We start from the raw sequence: 19,187 nt of genomic DNA, 5'->3' as shown, positions 1-19,187 counted from the left end.
TTCTGCAGATTGGTGTCCTTTGGTTCCACATATCACACAATCCGACGAAACTGTGGCTGCAGTACTCGGGTTTACGCACATATGCTCGACCTTAAAGGCTAATGCGTCCATTTTAGCTAACATCATGTCTATAGAGCTTAACTCATGTACTTCTCCTTGGGCTTCCTTCTGCTCAATTGTCGCTCGTTCGACTCCCCATGATTAATGGTTTTGAGCCATATCTTCGATGAGGGCACTAGCTTCAGGATAAGGTTTGTTCATCAGTGTGCCACCGGCGGCAGCGTCGATGGTCATCTTAGTGTTATAGTGAAGTCCATTATAGAAGGTTTGAATGATTAACCAATTTTCTAAACCATGATGTGGGCATGCTCTTAACAGCTCCTCATATCTCTCCCAGGCTTCGAACAACGATTCTCCTTGGTTTTGGGTAAATCTAGTTATATGGTTTCGAAGAACGACGGTCTTAGTTGGGGGAAAGTATCTAGCAAGGAATACTCTTCTAAGGTTATCCCAAGTCGTAATGGAATTTGGTGGAAGGGAATCTAACCAAGATAGGGCTTTATCTCTGAGGGAGAAGGGGAATAATCTTAAACGGATTGCCTCAGGAGAAGCTCCATTGGTTTTAAAAGTGTCTACTAATTGGAGAAATATTTTTAAATGTTGGTTCGGGTTCTCAGTAGCGAGACCTGCGAATTGTCTTTGTTGCACTAGTTGCAACAGGGAGGGTTTAAGTTCGAAATTATTAGCTGGGATGGTTGGGTTTACTATACTAGAACTAGGTTCTTCGTTGGATGGTTGGGCGAAATCCTTAAGAGGTCTTTGGTTTTGATCTTCGGCCATAGCTCTCCTAATTCTATGGAAGAATAAACGTGCGCGAGCGTAACGTTCAGGTTCCGCCAGGGGGTATACTAAGCTTCCGGTGCTGTGAGTTCTTCGCATTGACCGGTGAGTAATAACCTAAGTCTAAACGATATAAAAACAGGGTACGAAATTTGATGAAATTGGTCCCCGGCAACGGCGCCAAAAACTTGATGCATGCTTTTCGCAAGTATACGAACGCGTCAAAGTAATATAAAGGATTGTCGAATCCACAGAGACCAAGTGTTAATCTATCGTTATCTATTGTTACGGTGTTTATCTAAGGTAAACGAAGTAGGGGTTTTTAGAGTTTACAGTGAAAAGTAAAGTACTAAATAAAGTTCAATTAATAAAGACAGGCTCGAATGTAATTCACATAATCAATTAATAATCCAAGTACTTGCTAATAGAATTAATTATGGGCAGTGTCTCCTACTTTGAAAAGAACCAATTTAACAGCAACTGTCGCTTTCGCGTATTCAGAACCGAGTTGTACTCCCTAATCAAACCCTCTTATTGTCACTTATAAAAAGGCGCGCATTGCGTTAGAGTAGTAAACCTATTTTTAAGAAATATAGTATCTTGACTAAGTTGAAAAGTATTTTGACCTGAATTTCTTAACCAAAAGAGGTTCTCACGAACCAGACTCTAAACTTATAAACGCGTTTGAAAATAGTTTTAAAATCGCTTTTCTTCTTAAGTTAAAAACTCCTAATGAACTAAACAAAGCGCTTTTGCTGTATTTGAAATAGTTAAAAACAACTAAGTTTAAAAGGACGTTGGACGGCTTTCGATCTTACCCAACGGAAATTAAGTGCGGGAAAACTTAATTGAAGGTTAAAAAAGCTCTTAAGTGTTTCTACGAACAATTGTACGAATTATCGGTTCAATTACGATCCTTACATTCTAACCTTTATAGGTTTAGCTAGACATGGTAAAGTAAAGGTGCATTTTAATTTAAATAAAAGTAGTGCGAGTGCGAGAAATAAATGAAAGTAGTGCGAGTGCGAGAAATAAACGAAAGTAGTGCGAGTGCGAGAAATAAATGAAAGTAGTGCGAGTGTGAGAAATAAATGAAAGTAGTGCAAGTGCGAGAAATAAATGAAAGTAGTGCGAGTGCGAGAAATAAATAAAAGTAGTGCGAGTGCGAGAAATAAATAAAGTAGTGCGAGTGCGAGAAATAAATAAAAGTAAAGATAGTGCGGGAAAGTAAAATAGATAAAGGCAAAGTAATAAAAACCTACTCCAATCGGAGGGTTGAATAAAATGCGAAACGGAAATGAAAATGGCGGCAGGATTAACTTCCTTCAAAAGTGCTCCAAACTCGATTACACAATTGTGGCAACACCCCGATGTGAAGCGATTACCACTTTTAAAATACTGAATATTTGCCTAATTGAAACTAAGTTTGCTCTAAGTTTGGATGATGAAACAAATGAAATCGAGTCTCTATTTATAGACAAGGAAAATAATGGAAATGACAAAGATGCCCTTCAGTTTGAAATTGGGAGGGAAAAACTTTCTTCTTGTGGCGCCCGCCACACCACCATTGCGCCCGCCACAAGGGTAAATTGTGGCGCCCAAGTTGAGATAGTGGGAGACATGGCAGTTGAGGGAAGTTGAGCTATGACACGTCATGGCTGGACCCATGGCGTCAGCCACAGTGGGAGCCACAAGTGCAAAATGCTGAATTTTAGTCTTTTTAGCTCATTTTCACTCCTTTTCTCGATCAGGACTCCGATTAGACTGAAAATCTGAAAACAAAGAAAAACATAGTAATAATATAACAAAATAATAATAAAACAACTAAAATGCATGCGAAATCAGAGTAAAAAATACGGTGAATTTCAGTATGATCAGAAGGGTTGCTTATGCAATCATTTATCTGCCTTGACTCCTCGGGTGTGTTCTTTCCTTTCTCTCACTTTTATTTTATATTTATGCTCTTTCATTGAGGACAATGTATGTTTTAAGTGTGGAGGAGGGAAATCGTTTGTTTCGTTTTTTTTCCTTGTTTTTCTTAGTGTTTTGTTTGTTTTCAGTCATAAAAAAATAAAAAAAATGCATCTTCTTGAAATTTTTAGGCTATAGATTGACTAATTTGAGATTAGTTTGCGGAGACTTGGGAAAAATTCACAAGATCGGTATCGTCTTAACACCGTGAGTCTCCTGCATATGGAAATTGATTCGAATTCTTATTATGTTTTAGCCTTAAATTCTCATTCTCTGACAGCTCTTGAGTAGTTTATTTCAGCAGTCAACACCAGCTCACACACACTCTACGCAGGGAAGCCGATGAATATAAGTGAGTGTTCCGAAAAAGAAAAAAAAGAGAAAGAAAAGGGAATGCACCTTCTAAGTTTGGTGACCCTCACCCGGTCACTTAACCCAACGGATGTAGAACCTTCAAAAAAATTAGAAAATAAGACTCGTTGTCAGTTGGTTCAGTAGTTTCTGGTGCTGAACTTGGTAGGGCGGATTACGGTCCGATCCCCCGCAACTACAACTGAGTAAGCAAAGGGTTATGTTACGTAAGTACTAGAATCCCGTGCAAAAAGGATCAGAGTCACTAACCGGTCACCTTGCTATGGGTGTGTGGAGATAACGGGCTTAATGTGATTGCGCCTGAATGAAAAAGAGCAAAAAGAAGGATGAGTAAGTTAGGATTTAACATAATAACATGATTCGAGTTGATTTGTGTATTCAGGAGGTTTATGAATGCACAATTATGGATTAGTGTTCCTACGATATCCTTAGTGTGCAAGATTAGTACATATCGATGCAAACTTAATCGAAGAAGACTTGTAGCCTAGGATGAGTAACTAATGATGTGTTTGTGTTTTCTTTGTTTTATTTTAAATTTTGCTCGGAGTGCAAAATTTCAAGTGTGGGGGAATTTGATCAGTGCATTTTGATGCACATTCTTCTATATTTATACTTATGCATTTCCATGTTTTAGTTTGGTTATTTTTCCCTTTTAATGTGTTTTTATAATTTATCTTATATTTACACTTATTTGTTTTTCGCAGTTTATTTTCAGCATTAGCAGTCTGCACGAATAAATTCATAACTGAAGCTAGGAAAATCGGATCAAGGCGTGCTACCAGTCGTTGGAAAGATAAGAGAAAGGGCCACAACATTTATGTTGAAGCCAAAATCTGTTTCGGAGTGCAGATGTCTCAATTAATTCATTGAAGTTTCGTACTTTAGGAAATATTTTCTTTTGGGCCATTTGTTGGGTCGAATTTAGGTTTTCCGGCCCAGTTTGAATTATTAGTGAAACCCTTATTCTGTTTAAAAGGGCAGCTGTGGTACTGTAGCAGAGACACATTATTCACGATAAGTTTTTGCTTTTGTGCGATCATGAAGAGGAACTAACCTCCTAGAGCCAATCTGCTGTAACCGAATTTCCAAGGCTTTGAGGTTTTTATTCTATCAATTTAATTTCGTTCTCTTTCAATTCTATTCTATGAAATTTCATTTTCTTAATCTGTATTTTATGGAATGGTTTTGATTAAATTCGTATGATTGCATTCCTAACTATTAATCTCCGTTTTCGTCGCTTTGTCGTTAAATTGCGTTTGTAAATCGTGTTTGCTTAATTCACGATTGTATTTATCCGTTTGCTTAATTCGGAATGTAGGAATATAAATATGTCATATATCTATTGCGCTTGCCAATCGAATTTGAATCGAATAGAGATCGAAGCCGCTTAGGAAATTGGTAGGTAAAAACCAATGATTAGCCGGAAACCGAAAACAGTAGATTGACTTATTTTATAATCGCATATTTTAATCACTTTTTTTACTTTGTTTTCTAAATCGACCACTAAAACATAAACCCACCTTAAATCGATTTCATTGGGTTAAGAATAATACAAGAATCCTTGCGATACGATACTCGAGGTGTCGCTTCCCGTTTACTATATTTTATTACTCGTTTTTGACCTGTGTGCGGCAGCGGATCAATTAAACTGAGTACAATTTCAGAAACCAAATGAAAAATACAAGAGAAAAGGAGACTAGTCATCCTAAGGATCCCTAACAGCAATGTCAGAAGATCTGACTGTAGACGCGTACTTCCTTCGAATGCATCGAATCTCTGACTCAAAATAAGCCTTCATCTGAGTCTTCTTAAAGACAAGCTGATCAACAATCTTCTTCCAAGAAACGGAAGGCTGAGGCATACTAAAGGAAGATGAAACCTCTAGTTCTCTTTGTCTCTTCGTCACTCGGTCTTCAAGTAGCTCAATAAGTGCATCTTTGTCCTTAGACTCAAGCTGCAACTCCTCATGCTTTTTGCTTAAAGCATGGAACCGTTCTTCCCACATATCCTTCCCTCGCTTCATCTTGGCAAGTGCGTCTTCCAACTCCTCTATATCTTGGTTAGGGAGAGTTAATGGCTCAACCACAACCATATATATAGGTCTTTCACGCGGATAAGGCATCTTTAATTCCAAAGCCCTCTTCTTCATCCAAAGAGTGTAAGCTTCCAAAGCTACACAATTGCGTGGACCAAGCTCGGATCTTCCATTCCTATGCATATTATGCCAAGCATGCACAATCTTCTGCTTCAAATGTTCGAGATCTTTACCCTCTTGATAGAAAAGCTCGGATCTTCCTTTCCTATGCACATTATGCCAAGCATTCACAATCTTCTACTTCAAATGTTGGGGATCTTTACCCTCTTAATAGAAAAGACCTTCTAACTGAGTGTTATTAGGCTTGTCTCTCAAGGGGAACCCAAGTTGAAGACGGGTAAAAGCATGGTTGTAGTTAATTCCTCCTTGTGTACCAATGAGAGGCACATTAGAGAATTCACCACAACTATCAATAATCTCTAAACTGCTCAAAGAAGGATCATACCAAACTATATCATCATTAGTGAGAGACATAAGTCTCTGAGACCACCGTAGACATTGTTTGTTCTCCGCAAAAATAGGTGTCTGAGGCAAGTGCGAAATAAACCGCTTGTACAGAAGAGGAACATAGCACGCGATCGTTCCACCACCTTTAGAATTCCTTAGATGCAAAGAGAAGTACATATCACCCAACAAAGTAGGCACAGGATTCCCAATCAAGAAGATTCTAATGGCGTTAACATCAACAAAACCGTCAATGTTAGGGAACAAATCTAATCCATAAATGAGCAACACAAAGATAGCTTCAAAAGCGTCAACACTATCGGCTTGAGCAAAGGTTGTAGCTTCCTTGATGAGGAAATCAGATGGTGTAGCACCTCAAATTTTCCCTCCTCATTCATGCATTCATTTTAGATCATTTAACATTTCATATTGAATTTCATCATGTCAATCAGAATTAGCTCCAAGAGTTTATCTTCCAAGAAGGTCGGATATCATTCAAGTCACTTTATGGGTTCTATCTGAAGGATCAAGCTTAATGGGCTCAGTACAGTTCAAAATTCAACTATGAAGCTAAAAGTCAAGTGTTGGTCAACTGAAGGTGAAATGGCCAGGGAATGACTTGAGTTACTTCCAACATGTTCAAATGGGGTCTATTCATCATTCAAAATGTTAATCTTAAAGGAGTAAAAGCCTGTTCCTGAGTTGTCATGCTCGCTAGACGAGCAGAATGGTTCGACTAGCGAGTCCCAAGAAAAGCCACCAGAGTCTGAACTGTCATGCTCGCTAGGCGAGCAGATTCTTCGCTAGGCGAAGCCCACGCGTTTTAAAAATAAAAAAAATATATATAACAGAAAGTCATGGGCTTGAGTTGCCCTCATTTCGAGCCCACAAAGCCACGAAAATCAGAGTATAAATTCTAATTTCGTTGAAACAAAACAGAGAAGCATTCTAACTAATTCAGAGCAGCCTCCAGAGACTGAAGATAACGAATCTGCAGCAGCCTCCAAACAAATTCACTCGGACACTGAGACTTTTCACTCTGACTCACACACTTATCACTTCCATCGCACACAAACCCTAGTCGTTGCATCGCAAACCCCAACCGTGCGATTCAATTTCGATCGATCTTCCCAATCAGGTATGCCCTATTTCCATTACTTTACGCTTTCAATCTGAAGTTCCTGAATGCATGAGGTATTATGGTTGAATCCGGGAGAGTGGGTATAGTTAGATTTTGAATGTGGGTTTAAATGTGTATGAATGTGTAGAACAATGCCTTGAATGTTTAATCACTTCGCTTCTGAAATGGGTACCATAGGGTTTGGGGTTTCGGAAATCGTATTGTTATCAAAGAAGAACTCAGAACCCGCTGGCACTCGCTAGCACCTCGCTAAGCGAACATGTAGCGAAGCTTCGCTAAGCCTTCGCTAAGCGAAGCAGTAGTGATCGTGACAGTAGTTTTTTTTGTTTGCTCTCTAACCTGTTTTGCGTTTTGTTGTGACATGTTTTCTATTGCATCCGTACGCTATTTACCTGATACTGTTATTGCTATGATTCCCTTGTTTGGTGTAACTCTTGATTGCATCCCGTCTTGTTATTCTAACTTGCTCGTTGAGTTTTTGTGAGGGCTCACATGACTCTTGAAGAGATAGCTTGCTTGGTATTCCACTTTATTTGTGGGATACCATTTCGAGATTTATTCTGATTGCTTTGCTGACTTGTTTTCTTTGATGGTGCTAGCCTGAGAGATCTTCGGGTTTCTTATTTCTTTAGTTGCTGTTACTTCGGATCTTTATCCGTGTGGTAGATCTCTTGATCCCTTTTACATCTTTCCCGTATTTTACCGCATTCTTAGCTGGAAGACCTCGATAGGAGGCAATGTTTTTGTTTGTTTACTTTTGTGCCCAAAGACCTCCAAGAAGAGGCAATAGTGCTAAAGACCTCCACGAAGAGGCAATTGACGGATAAAAGGGATTAGTAGTCAATCCCTTGTTATTTAGTGTGTCGTTCTTTATGCTCGCACTACGTGTCGATGCTCCAGAAAAAAAGCCCAAGATCTTTTGTCCGGTCAGTCAATGGAGAGGGTTCCACCTTTCTGAATCCCCACTTTTTGTCATGAGCTCAGCCTGTCTAGGGTTAAGAGCTATGAGGTCTTATCCTTATTACCCTTTTGATCTGCTCACCCTGACGTTCAGTGTCAGTGGTTAAGAGCCCGTTTGATTACCCTTCCATGGCTTGTTTGTCGAGGTTGATATGACCCCTCTTGACTAAAGCCCTACCCACGTATGTTTGAGCCTCCTTGTTGATGTATTTACTTTATGCATGTTTGTTTTGTATGGTGTGATCGTCTCCCCATAGGATTGCTAGGCTTCGTATAGTCTCTCGTTTGCATGTCAATTAAGGTAGCACGGTTCCTTCGTCTAGGACTTCCCTTTTTGCATGAGCATTCCTAAAACACAAACAAACTCATTGAATTTTCTTCCCCTAAGAACACGTTAACTCCTTCTACTACAGGTGAGTAAGTCTCCAAAGGTCGAGCATCCGGTAGATTGCGTAGTAATGTCGTTCATCTAAAAAACACAAAAACAAACAAATAGGTCGGCCGAACTACGGTTTACTCTGATTCTCATTCCAGATGAGATACGTATGCATAAGACGCAATGTCTTAACGAGCACACTCCTTTTTAACCCATAGGTAGCCGAGCTACGAAGACTCTGATTCTCATATTCAGATGAGATACGTATGCAGTGGATGCGACATCTGTGCGAGTCATTTTCTTTTGACCCCTCTTTTAGTAAATAGTACACTAGATAAACCCACAACCTTTAGACAAGAACAACAAGAGTGGATCCCGTAGAGTACTACGGATGCGTAGGGGTGCTAATACCTTCCCTTCGCATAATCGACTCCCGAACCCAAGATTTGATTGCGAGACCTTGTCTTTTCCTTTCCTTTTTCCAGGTTTACTTCGAGCGTTCCCTTTCCCTCCTTTGGGATAAATAACCCACGGTGGCGACTCTTCTGTCATTTTTTTCGCCGGTTGTTTCGTTTCGCATTTTAGGTTGCGACAGCTGGCGACTCTACTGGGGACCCGGTTTCCCTAAGCGAGTCCCTCCTAGATTTTGTAGTTTTCTTGTTTGTTGGGTGTTTATTCTTTTGTACAGTTATTTATTTACCTGCTTTACCTTATTGCATTCATGTACATATGTCTGCTGTATTTGTGGGTTCTGTTGGGTTGTTTGTTTGTTGGGGTGGGATGTTCTATGAGATAAGCCCATTACCCAGGCTTGAGCGTACACACAGGTTTTAGAGTGGATAGTCATGAAGCTTGTGTGGCATGTTGCTACGTTAAGTCGTTCATGAAGACCCACATCCCAAACGAGGTTTCTTTTGGATATATTCTGTCCTATGGGTGTTCCATAACGACAGATGTTCCTTTAGAAATCGTCGACTCGGGTGACCATTTCCCGAGAACTCAGTCGAGGCCTCTCCTCCGAGACGCGTTTATGTTAGCTCTGGTGGGCGCATTCTCGCTGCTCAATCCGAGGACCCCGAGGCTGGGAACTTTCTATTAGGATGTTCTGTTGAGGGGAGTTTGTGGAGGTCTTTTGTCTCGTAATAATGCCAATCCTTCAGTGGTAAACGTATTATTCGACAGAAGGGCTGAAGCTGACGAACTTCTGTTCTTAGAACCTACCAGTGAGGGGCGGGCTAAATTCAGGAAACCTTAACCTTCAACCAACCCGGTTTTATGGAGCAGAGCTTTGATCTCGTATTATATTACTCAGTGGGTTTCTCTTCAGACAATGCAACCCAACAGTTGTTGAAGCAGATACAACAATCTTGATTTCCATGTCACTGCATTGCATCACATCATGTTGCATTCATATCATTTAACACATGTTTATCTATTTCTAGGGGTTTACATCTTCCTCTTGATTCCGGCTGGGGTTCTCTGGTTCTCTTAAGATGGATATTGGCAGAAAGAGACATGTCGCCTACAAGTTTCCTGTGGTCTGTGTGGAGCCTATTCAACAGCTGATGAAGTTAATGGATCAGGATTATCTAGAAAGATTCCGGAAGGACTATGGTTTGATTCTAAGCTTCATTACGGTTCTCTCCAAAGATCAGCATGATGCTCTCTTTACATTGTTGCAGTTCTATGACCCTCCGTTGAGGTGTTTCACGTTCCCAGATTATATTTTAGTCCCTACTTTGGAGGAGGTTGCTAGTTTTCTCAGAGTTCCTATCAAGCCGCAGTTGCTATTCTATAGTTCCGAGTTTCTGCCCGATCTCAACATGGTTGCTTCAGCCACATATTTGGGGAAATCAGTCTTGAAGGCTAATATGTGTCAGAAGGGATGAGTTAGTGGTTTTCATCTGAGTTTCTTACTGGGAGAAGCAAAGAAGAGGCTTGAAGATGGTGACCAGAGGGGTTTCAATGTTGCGCTGGCTCTTTGTGTGTATGGGATTGTCCTGTTCCCTAATATGGCGAAATTTGTGGACGTAAACGCCATACGCCTCTTCGTGTTGGGAAATTCGGTGCCGACCTTGTTAGGAGATTTCTTTCATTCAGTGCATCACAGGAATGAGAATAGAAGGGGAGGATTGGTGAATTGTTGCGCGCCTTTGTTTTATAAGTGGTTCAGTTCCCACCTACCCAAGTCAGGAGCGTTCGTTGATGTCAAAAACTCGTTGTGTTGGTCAAAGAGACTGATGGGGATAAGAGCTAAAGATATTTCTTGGTGGTCAGAGCGGAGCTTGCTTCGGGCAGATATTATTCATAGTTGTGGGAACTTCCCGAATGTACCATTGGTAGGAAGAAGAGGAAGTATCAACTACAATCCTTCTCTGGCAGTTAGACAGTTTGGATATGCTTTAAGAACTCCGCCTTTGGAAAAAGATGTGGAAGAATCTCTGTTTTTCCATTCTTCATCTGATTTGACTGTATCCCGTAAGGCAGCTGAGGCTTGGCTCAAGGTGATCAAGAGAGGAAGAACTGTGCTTGGAAAAGGAGATTGTAGAACTTACCCTCAGTATGAAGAGTGGCTTCAAGGAAGAGTCGAAGAGTTTGGTCTGCCATTTCCTATTGAAGAACCTTTGTATCCAACTACTCTTGAGCAGTCAACCATGGTGAGCCAAGAGGAGTATGACAAATTGAAGAATGCCATGGAGGAGCTTCAAACTGAAAACTCGGAGTTAAGTGTGAAGCTGCAAGACTGTATGCATCAATTCCATGAGGCAGAATATCAGAAGAGGGAAGCCGTCAGATTGCAAGGGGAAGCAGAGAGGAAATTAGTTGTGGAGGTGGACTTCTTCAGGAAGACAGACGAAGCCCTGGGATCATCCAGTTCTGAGTTGAGGCGAGTCAAACAACAGTTAACAGATGCTCTTGGTAAGCTAGCTGGTTGGCAAGAGCAATGGGATACATTTTCAGCTTCTATGAAGGTAAAGGAGGAGGAGATGGTGGCCGAATTGACTAGTCAGATGGAGAAGTTGAAGATTTTGCTGAAGGAGAAGAACAATGAGCTTCTGTGCGCCCGTTCAACCAATGGTTATATCACAGATCAACTCAACAAAGCTCAAGGACAAATTGAAGAACTCAAAGTGCTGGCAGGTTTGAAGAAATCCAGACTTGAAGAGGTATTCGGAGAAGATGATGGGAATTACTACAGAGAGCACATCAAGGAGTTTGATGGAGTTATTCACAAGAGGAATCTGCTTATCCGGCGTTTGACAGAATCTCCGGATCATCCTGACACAATGGTACTACTGGCTAAAGTGAGGAGCAATCCTTATGGGTTGTATACAGGAGGCTGATTCTTGATTTTTACTTATTGTATTGTAGTGATGATCCACAGGCTTGTTGTGTAGATCCTTTTTTGATGAAGTATTGGCTTAGGCCTTTCCCTTCTTGAACCCATTTATATGATGGTTTTCCTTATTGCATCTTGATCTCAGAAGTTTATCCACAACTCGGTCTCCTTGCACTTTTTGTCGGATGTGAGACTGGAATCAAGGGGGTAGAATACCTGTTGGAATTGATAAACATGTCATTGTATTTACATATTCATTTGCATATCTTGCATAATAGGTACCGCTGTGGTGTTCTTATATTATTTGGTGTTCCACTAGCAGGATAGCTGATTCAGGAATGCACTGGTACAGTACCCGCAGAAACCAGCAGAGAGTAATGGAAAGCTTTCAAGCAGATCTAGCAGAGATGAGGACCAACATGGCCCAATTCATGAGTATGATGCAAGGGGTAGTGCAAGGGCAAGAGGAACTCCGAGCCTTGGTCCAGAGACAAGAAACTGTGATTCCCCCTGTCGGTCAGAATCCGCCAGAAGGGACCCCTGTCGATGACGCTGCTGTTACCAACCCTGTCAACAACCATGCTAATGGTGACGAATTGTGTGGTATTAGAATCAATGGACAACCCATCATTACAGAGGCTGCTAATGCTCGAGCGGCACGTGCTCCAGTTCACCATCCTTCTGATTTCGTTGACAAGCAAGAAGATATGTTCACCATTCCCAGTGATGATGATGAATTTGGAAAGGCGGAAGAGAGAGATAGAAAGGTCGACGCCCTTGCTGAAAAGATTCGCGCCATGGAGTGCCAGAATTCTTTGGGTTTTGATGTTTCTAATATGGGTTTAGTTGATGGGTTGAGGATCCCGTACAAGTTCAAAGCGCCATCTTTCGACAAGTACAATGGCACTTCTTGTCCCCGAACTCATGTGCAAGCTTACTACCAGAAGATATCCGCTTATACTGATGATGAAAAGATGTGGATGTACTTTTTCCAAGACAACTTGTCTGGAGCATCTTTGGATTGGTACATGGACTTGAGAAAGAATCTGTCAGAAGCTGGAGAGAGTTAGGTGAAGCTTTTCTGAGGCAGTACAAGCATAACATGGACATGGCTCCGAGCAGAACCCAGTTGCAGAGTTTGTTTCAAAAGACTGGTGAGAGTTTCAAGGAATACGCCCAGAGGTGGCGCGAGCTAGCTGCGAGGGTACAACCTCCGATGTTGGAGAGAGAATTGACAGATATGTTCATTGGAACCCTGCAAGGTGTTTTCATGGATCGTATGGGAAGTTGCCTATTTGGTAGTTTTTCGGATGTTGTGATTTACGGAGAAAGAACTGAAAGTCTTATCAAAGCGGGAAAAATCCAAGACCCTGGTTCTTCAAGTGCTAAGAAGCCATTCTTAGGGGCACCCAGAAGGAGAGATGGTGAGACAAATGCTATACATAATCAGAGAAATGGAAACAAAGGACAACAACACCGTCAAGTTGCTGCTGTGACTATAACAGCAACCCAACCTCAACAACAACAAAGAGGACAACCACAACAACAACAGCAACGCTAATTCCAACCAAGACAAAGAATGCCAGATCGTCATCTTGATCCGTTGCCAATGGCTTATGCTGAATTACTCCCTGAACTGCTCAGGTTAAAGTTTGTCGAACTTCGCATTATGGATCCATTAACAAGGATTCCCGCTGGTTATGATGCTAATGTCCGTTGTGATTTTCATTCTGGTGCGCCAGGGCACCACATCGAGAATTGTCGGGCTTTTCACCATAAAGTCCAAGACTTGATCGATGCCAAGACGATTAACTTCGCTCCTACTCCGAATGTGATGAATAATCCTATGCCTCAACATGGAGGGCCCAGAGTAAACAGTGTGGAAGATGGGGAAAATTTGAACTTGGTAGTCGATGTTAATGACGTTCAGACTTCGTTGTTTGTGGTGAAGGAACGTCTGCTCAGAGGGGGAGTATTCCCGGGATGTGACAAGAATTGTTCAGATTATGGTAATCATGAAAACGACTGTGTGAAATTGAAAGAAGGTATCCAGGAATTGATGAATGAAGGTTGTTTACAGTTTGATCGAGTAGTGAAAGACCGTGGAGAGGTATCGACTGTTACCATTTACTTTACGCCGTCAGAAGGTCCTGTACATGCTCCAAGAACTATTAGTGCGCCCGTGACTATTGGTACTCCGGTGACTGTTGGTGTTCCCGTGATTAATGCTCCAATAACTATCAGTACCCCTACCACCATTGCTGCTTCTAGTGGAAGACTTTATGAGAATAGTAGAGCAATTCCATGGCAATATGACAATGCTTCTTGCAGAAATAGAAGACCTGAGAATCAGACCATATCAGTAAATCAGACTCCAGTAACAGTTGGTTCGGCTGTGGGTAATGTGGGAGGACCCTGAGGATTTACGAGAAGTGGTTGTTTGTTTGCACCACAGGTTCCGAAGGATAACAATGTTGAGGCTCTTGCTAGAACAAAGGGAAAACAAGTTGTAGTTGAAGAAGAACCAGTTGTCGCATTACGCGAAAAACCGGCGGGAAGAAAAAGACACAGCCGCCACCGTGCGTTATTCATCCCAAAGGCGGGAAAGGAAACGCTCGAAGTAAACCTGGAAAGGAATGGTCTCACGACCAGAGATTGATAGGATCGGGAATTGGTTATGGGAAGGGAAGGTATTAGCACCCCTACGCATCCGTCGTACTCGACGGGATCCACGCTCAGAAAGAATAGAAGAAAGGTTGCTAAAAGAAACTGCTCAAAACTGCACACACACTAGAGTGAAACACAGGAAAGACGGAAGAAGCGGACTCGGCAGGATATCGCATCCTGGGCCTACGTAGTCTGTCAGACACAGGCATCAGAGTCGACGTAGTTCGGGGACAGGGGAAACGTGCTCGCTAGGATGTCGCATCCTATGCATACGTATCTTCTCTAACCAGAGTAAGAATCAGAGCACTCGTAGCTCGGCTAACGCATGCCAAATAAAACACCAACGGGAAACCGACTGCCAATCGCTGGACTTACGTCAGACTCCAAGCAAACCAACACACACGGGAAACCGACTGCCAATCGCTGGACTTATGTCAGAATCCAAACAAACAAACCCACACAGGAAACCGAATGCCAATCGCTGGACTTACGTCAGACTCCAAACACACGCAAGAGGGTTGAAAAAGAAAAGGGCGCCCGGAGAGATCTGCTCATCTCCTGCCTACGTACCTCATCTGGTATGAGGATCAGGGCAACGTAGTTCCCCTTAACAGGGAAAGAACTTCTATCCTAACCAGAGACTAGGGAGATAACAGACTACTAGGGAGACTACGACTCGAGCCTAGAAGTTGTCATGCATACGATCCCTATGTTGAGGTCTCTAATAAGCACCTAACTCGCACAGGGAGCAAGCTAGCCTAAACATCAATCGAGTAAGCAAACGCAAGCACAAGAGAGCAAGCACACACACTATATGCAAACAAGTGGCTCATACAAGGTTGGGATTTAGTCAAGGGGTCAAATCAACCTCGACAAACAAGCCAACTGGAAAGGGGTGTTGTTAGCTCTTAACCCTAACATTGAGAGTTAGGGTGAAGCAGATGAAATGGGAATGAGGGTACGACCTCATAGCTCTTATCCCTGGCCTGGGAGAGCTTCAAGCAATGAAAGTGTGGGAGTCCAGAATGTGGGACTCTATTCCAGAATGACTGACACAACAAGATCTTGGGTTTTTATTCAAAGTGCATCAACATATGGTGTGAGCAAGATGAAAGACACAACTGAATAGCAGGGCATGGATTTCACATCCCTTTTATCTGCCAATGCCTCTTCACTTAGGAGGTCTTTGAATGTACAAGGCACAAAGATAAACCACCACAAACATTGCCTCTTAAGGAGGGCTTCAGACAGGTGCCTGCCAAAGTAACATGACAGGTCTTCCAGACTACATGTAGTTAAGGAAGTTACCTAAGTGGTATGCCAACCACAAGCAAAGCTAAGCAACTCAAGCAATGAGTTAAAGCTACTAAAGTACCTGTGTAAACAACCAAACAATCAGCACAGTATTCAAACAAACTATTCACAGACAAACAAACAGCACAAGGCATAAGAGGCAAGCAACTCAAATTGCTTCATCAGTCAAAGAACCTACAAAATAGAAAATGTTAGTGGAACACATCATTTTGCATCTCAATTTATGAGATCAACATCATCCATCAAGACTAGAAGCTTGAACCTGAAATACAAAGTCTAGAAGATGAGAACAAACCACTAGCTCAAAGGCTAGGGTCAAAGGTGGGGCAAAAAGTCAAAACAGGGGCTAAACCTCAACACAAAGCATGTTTATTCAATCAAGAGCATGTCCTAAAAAGTACCAAATCAAAATCATTAAGCAAGTTCATTTCATGGGCAAGACATGGCAAGGCAAGCAAAAGGTAGTCACATTTGGACATCAAGAAAAGAAAATGTACATTAAATCTGAAATGACTCAAACAATTTTGGTAATTTTCATGAGCATACAACATGTCCAATACAATCATCATACCAAAAATTGTAAACAGAAGAGATCAATTGGTCTATCAATGAAAATGATCAAATAAGACATCCAATTGTGTGACATGCATTGTAACACCATATTAACATGTACATAAAACATGGATGGATCATGAGAAAAATATCAAACCAAGCCTCAAATGTCAATCAACATTTTAGTAGTCAACAAACAAAATTTCATGGCCATTGGATTATTTTTGAGCATTTCATGAGCCAAATAGAATCACATACAACATTTTGCATCATGTTCAATCAATCCATCACATTCAAAAATCCAGACATGGTAAAAATCAGGAGATCAAACCAAAAAAAACTAGACATCACAAGGATCATTTGGCAAAAAATTGGGGATGATTTGGATCATTATTCAATTAATTATGATTTTTTTGAAGTTCATGCACAAAATGAAATTAAAACTGAAGTAACATGAAAAATACAAAAAATAAATTGAAGAAATTCCAAACGCGTCCCAAAACGATGTCGTTTTGGATAAGTGGAATTAAACTGAAAAAAAACAGATACACGCTAGGCCAGGATCGAATGGGGAAACTTGGATCAAACCAGTCCTGTAGCGCGTTCTTCATCAAGAACCCTAGCGCCATCCCAGATTTGAACCAAACGGCGGCGCTTGGAGGAAACAACCGTCTCCTTCGTGGAGACGGTGGACATGAACAGTGTTCTTCTTCAAAATTTTCCAGATTTCAAAAATAATTACATCAAACGGAAGCTCACGTTATGGAGATTGCAAATCAAGCATCAATTCAGTCCAAATCATCACCAATATTGCAAATCGACATAAAACATTTTTGACATACAAACTTCTAATCATCATATCTCAACCAATAATGCACCATTTTTAATAATATTCATATCAGTGTGATCAGGGAGAGAAGCTCTACATAAACATGGCAAAAGAATGGAGAATAGTGAGATTCGAAATTTCACCTTCTTGAAGAACAGTTGGCTAAAACAGTGGGTTCAGGGCTCCAGTCACGTCCAGATCTACTCTATCAACTCTGTATGAAGCTTTGTGCGTGTATGGATGCTTAAATCCTCTTGAATCCAGCTCAAACTCCATGTGCCATGTTCATCTTCAAGCTTAGTGTATGTATGGTTCTGGCACGAATTGGACAGAATAACAGTTGATTCTTGCTCTAAACTCTACCAGGAACAACAATCTACCAAGAAAAATGGTGTTTATGTGGAGAACTTTGAAGTTTTTTGTGAGAGAAAATTTGGAAGAAAACTCAAATCCTAGATCTAGAATCCTCTCCTCTGAGCCAAACAGTTACAATTAACCTTATATACCTCCTGTTAATTAATCTCAAATTAATTTTAAGCCATGGTTAATTGAGATTATGGAGATATAAGGTGTATGCACATATTGACATTTTCACCTCATGCATGGAATGGCTACGTGAACAGTCACAAAGAGGGCCCAAATTCATTCAAAATCAGCCCATGCACACATTGGAATTGGAAATATATTCATGTGATCAACCAATTTTGATTTTGGCAATTTCCCTTCAAAAATATCATGCATGAGCAAATGGTTGTGTGAATGAATTTCATGCCATGTAATGAATGATTTGGAAAATATATTTCATGAGGAGCACAATGCAAAAAGAGGCACCCAAATTGGAGTCTTGGTTCAAAAGATATGGCATTTTGAAGTTTCAAGCACACTTGGCAATGATTTGATCATAACTCCTTAACCATTCATCATAAATTCATGATCTTGGAGGTTTTGGAAATTTAAGAGAAAGATCTTCAACTTTTATGTTAGACAAAATTTCATTTGAAGCTTCTTTGATGTTGGAAAGTTGAGTTGAAGTTGGTCCAAAAAACTTGCCATTTTTGGAAACTTGAAATTACAGGTCATTTTCCATTTTTGGTAACTTTTGATCTAGCTTCAAATCCTTCAAGATAAATGTTTGACATGATGAATAAACCTCTTTTGGACATGAATGAAGTGTCTCAAACCATTTCTCCACCTCCTAGCTCTCAGTTGACTTGCAGTTGACTTGCAGTTGACTTGGACATGTATTGATGACTTTGAGCCTCTAACATTTGGTCAAATTGCTTCAAAATGATCCTTGGTTCATTGTAAGCTCTCTAGAACAACCATAGGGCCTTTATCTCAAGGAAAATTCTCTCTTTTCCCTGATGAATCCTCTTGATGCCAGTCTTGACTGATGAGATACAATGTACTATGCAGTGTTAATGTAATGTCAATGTAATGTCAATGACCTAAAAATGAAATGAATGCATGAATGGGGGGTGCAAATTTGAGGTGCTACAGCAGTGCGAAAGGAAGTGCACGAGAATTCTTTTGAGAAGGACGTGGAGGAATTTATGAGAATTATCAAGAAAAGTGATTACAAGATCGTGGATCAGTTGAACCAGACACCGTCAAAAATCTCTATTCTCTCTCTGTTAATATGTTCCGAGACACATCGTAACGCTCTGTTGAAAATGTTGAATATGGCTTATGTGCCTCAAGAGATTTCTGTTAACCAGCTTGAAGGTGTTATTGCAAATGTTAACACGAGACATGGTTTGGGATTCACGGATCTAGACTTGACACCTGAGGGTCGCAATCACAATAGGGCTCTGCATATCACGATGGAATGCAAAGGCGCGGTTTTGTCGCATGTTTTGGTTGATACCGGTTCTTCTTTGAATGTGCTGCCCAAAAAGGCTCTGAGTAAGCTTGATGCCGAAGGGGTTATTCTCACACCAAGTGATCTTGTTGTCCGTGCTTTTGATGGATCCAAGCGATCAGTTTTTGGTGAAGTCACGTTGCCTGTGAAGATCGGCCCGGAAATGTTTAATATTGTCTTCTATGTGATGGATATCCAACCAGCATATAGTTGTTTATTGGGGCGTCCTTGGATACATGGAGTCGGAGCAGTTTCTTCGACTCTCCACCAAAAGCTAAAATATGTGTGGGATGGTCAAGTTGTGACCGTGTGTGGCGAAGAGGACATCTTTGTGAGCCATTTATCCTCCTTCAAATATGTGGAGATGGAGGGTGAAATTCATGAAACTCTATGTCAAGCTTTTGAGACTGTAAATATTGAGAAGG

The 19,187-nt window shown here is 41.0% G+C and overlaps 1 non-coding gene across 1 annotated transcript; it reads left to right on the top strand.

The window, feature by feature from the left end:
* The first annotated feature begins 349 nt into the window (after nt 1-349).
* Nucleotides 350-456, top strand: LOC127116178 (small nucleolar RNA R71). Its single transcript, XR_007801156.1, has one exon. It is a non-coding gene; the product is annotated as a small nucleolar RNA R71 (small nucleolar RNA).
* Nucleotides 457-19,187: the final 18,731 nt, after the last annotated feature.

Source organism: Lathyrus oleraceus, chromosome 1 (genome assembly GCF_024323335.1).
Source record: "Lathyrus oleraceus cultivar Zhongwan6 chromosome 1, CAAS_Psat_ZW6_1.0, whole genome shotgun sequence".
Taxonomy (NCBI): Eukaryota; Viridiplantae; Streptophyta; class Magnoliopsida; order Fabales; family Fabaceae; genus Lathyrus; species Lathyrus oleraceus.
Note: the sequence above shows the minus strand (reverse complement) of the source record. Positions and strands in the feature narration are given on the sequence as shown.